This window comes from Gossypium arboreum, chromosome 11, assembly GCF_025698485.1.
Source record: "Gossypium arboreum isolate Shixiya-1 chromosome 11, ASM2569848v2, whole genome shotgun sequence".
NCBI classification, from domain to species: Eukaryota; Viridiplantae; Streptophyta; class Magnoliopsida; order Malvales; family Malvaceae; genus Gossypium; species Gossypium arboreum.
The window spans coordinates 7776381-7780294 of NC_069080.1; positions in this window are offsets into that span (position 1 = coordinate 7776381).

Here is a 3914-nt window from a genome sequence, read left to right on the forward strand (position 1 = left end):
GGCTTTCCAACATTCTCCTATTTACAAAGGCTAAGTCGACTTCGCCACTTTATAATCCACACCTAACTTTAAGCTAAGTTGTTTTATAGCATGTAAATAATATTGTTTGTAACACCCCATAACCATAACCCACGTCGGGGCAGGGTACAAGGTATTTGTAACACCCTCTACCCATATCCATTGTCAAAATAGGGTACGAGGCATTACCGGAGTTTACTGAACATTTTCAGATAATTATGAGTCATTTATTATTCATATTTTGAAAATAATCATAACGTCTCTCTATTGGGCCCTCGAAGCCCAAAACATACATTAGATGTAACAGCCAAATTTTTCAGTAGTGTCGGAAACAGTGATTCGAGATCACTAAATCCGACGAGTAAGTTTAGAAATTTTAACAAATAATAATTATAGGCCAAGCGCGAACTTAAAAGAATTATTTTTAATTAGTGAATTTTGCGATTTTAAAAGAATTAATCAGTTAAATTTGGTTGAAAACGAGGTATCGAGACCTCGGATTTATAAACCGAGCCATAAATATTTTTATAAATATTTATGGGGTGTTATTAAGTTAGTATTAAAGTTTCGTTAGAAAATTTTAACGTTTGGTTAGTCAATTAATTAAAAAGGACTAAATTGAAAATAGTGCAAAATTTATTAAATTGTGATTAAATAGTCTAAGTGATTAAAAAGGAGGAATTTAAAAGGCAATTGGACCCAAATTGTATGGGCTGGATAGTTGGGCAAGAAAATCAGCAAAAAAGACAAGGAGAAACAAGGGCAAAATGGGAAATTTTGCAAATTAAACATATAAAACAAGACAAATTTGAAAAATCTAGAGATATCATCATTTTTCTTCAGCAAAAACGCCATGGGAGGTCTGAAAGCTTCTGGTTTTTCATACTTTGACATATGTGAGTTCAATTCTTACCCTTTTCTTTGAGATTTTTATGTTTTTGTGACTTTTACAATTAGGTCCAAGTGTTTAATTCATTAGTTTTTGCTTTTATGAACAAAATTAAAAGCTATCATTGATAAGTGTTAGCTGTTTATGATGAAATAAAAGGAATTTGAAGCTTTGATTTTGTTGTTTGATGATTTTATCAAGTAATTTCAATAGATATTGATTTTAGGACCTAATTGTGAAAAAGTTGTGAATTAAGGTTTCGTGTTAAAGTTCTGATTTTCAAAGATTGTGTAATAGTTTAGAATGATGGAATAAAATGTTAATTGAGAAAAATTAGCTTAATAGATGGGCTAATTGAGCAAGGACTGAATTGTATGACCTTTGAAATTTAGAGGAAAAATGGTAATAAACATCTTGAACTAAAACAATATTGGACAGCAGAAGTAGACTAACTTTAAAAAATCACCATAAATTGTATAAATCGAATTAGAATATGAATAAAATATGAAATTAAAGCTTATTGAGTCTAGTTTGGATTTGTAAATTATGAGATATAATGAATTTTGTGAGACAATATTAGAATGAATTCGGGTTCCCCTGTTTTGACTTTGGAAAATCACAAAAAATTGGAGAAAATTAATTAGAGTCTCAAATGTATATTCCTAGAATCCTTAATGAGTTTATTTTCAATAGAAATCAATGGGAACATTATCCGAGTTTTGTACTGTGATATAATTAATTTTTAGTGAAGAGAGGTCAGAACTATTGGATAGTGAAACAGAGGAAACTTAAATGAATAAACTGTACTAATTGGCTAAACCAAAAATTCTTAAAATTTTATGGTGGAATGATATGTGAGTCTAGTTTTAGGGAAAATTTACGGATCTTAATTTTGAGCTCTGTAGCTCGAATTATAAATAATTGAGTGACTATGACTCGTGTGAACAGATTGATGTGAGCATTAATAAGTAAATTGTGAAATCGTACTTACAAGAATGTTATATACATTAAAGATGTGGAATGGAGAGGAGGAGGAGGAAAATATATATGAATATTCAGTTAGCATGGCTAATTTGCATGTTTTAAGCTCATGGACTAAATTGAATAAAAGTAAAACTTTAGGGGTAATTTTGTAAAATGTAAAAATGACTAAATTGAAGGAATAAATTGTTTTATTATCTAAATTAATAAATTGAATGAAATTATCAATTTAAGATTGGGTGAAATTTGGGAAAATGGTAAATTACCAATATGCCCCTAAATCTTGGTATTTTTGTAATTTAGTCAGGTAGGTTCGGATACCCTAAATGAGCATGTAAATATGATAATTTAAGTATTGTATCGTATCGTATTTTATATGATATTTTGAATTGAATATATGAAAAGGATGTTACATGAAACATGAAAATGAATACTAAATAATATAAATTAATTGAAATTATTCTGAAAATTTCTGTAATACCTCGTATCCTATCCCGGTCTCAGGTACGGGTATGGGGTATTACAATTAATGGTATCAGAGCTAAGGTTAGCCGGTTCTCGGACCGAACGTAGCATATGTGAAGTCTAGAAATACATGCCATTATATAACTTGTGATAAGATAATGTAATATCTTCCAATTCTGATGAGATTTATTTTACTTAAAGATAGAGATACTTTCCCAACCGAGATAATTACGATAATGATAAAAGCAATACTCAAATATATGAGCAAAAGTAGATTATGATGAGTTGAAACTCATAAAGGTATGAATAAATGTTATATTTAAATTTATGTGTATAGTAAGTAAAATTTTAAGATAAGTATTAATATTGAATTGAATTTGTATGGATATATGTGATTGATGTGGAAATAGAATTTTGGATATATGTTATATTTGAAAATTTTATTGATTGGGAATGTGATGAAATTGATATGAATATGTGATTAATTGAAATGTGTATTGATTGGAAACTGGAAAGTGAATTGAATACCCTATTAACTGTACCGGATTGAGTCGGATATAGTTGGCATGCCATAGGATTTTGAGAAGGGATTTGGAGATGAGATTTGGATATGCTAATGTTTATATCCTTCGAATTTATCCGAAGAGGCACTTTGTGCTATTCTGGTGTGTTTTGGATGGATTATATTATTCTGGTGTGTTTTGGATGGATTATATTATTCTGGTGTGTTTGGGAGGATTATATGATACTGGTGTGTTTTTGAGGATTATACTGGTGTGTTTTGGAGGATTATACTGGTATGTTTTGGTTGGACATTTTGGTGTGTTTGGATGGAATCCGTGTATCCGCCAAAGTTCGAGTCTTGTTAATAAGGGTAAATATGAATATTAAGTGAAATTGAAATGAGAATTGAATTCCCTATTAACTTGTCGGACTAGTCGTATATAATTGGCATGCCATAGGAACTGGAAGTGTACGGGATTTGTCGGCTATACTGATCAGGCACTTTATGTGTCGTATTTCAGGCACCTTGTGTGTCGTATCAGGCACCTCGTGTGTCTTTTCAGGCACTTATGTGTTGTATTCTGATCAGGTACTATGTACCGTTTTAGGCACAATGTGCCTTACTGGTGTGTTTGGTTGGATCCGTGTATCCGTCTAAGTTCGAGTTATGTTAATAGGGTTGAGTAAATGAAATGAGAAAATCGAATGAATTTGATCGAATAAACTATTGAAAGTGTGAAAAAGTGGAATTATGAAAAGAAATGTGAATTGTGAATTGAAATAGAGATATGAGATTGAAAGCTTGAACCAAAGGTTCATGAATTGATTAAAGATAATATAGATGATATATGATGCTATTTGATGAAAGACTATTGCCGAGATATGAAATTAAAGCATAATTAACACATATGACTTATATTGTTACATGTTTGATGTCTATTATTTATTATAGTATTTATAATTTGAATTATGGTAATACCACTGAGTATAAACATGCTCAACATATGATTATATTATTATAATTCAAATTATTTATTATTATTAAGTGTTAAATCCT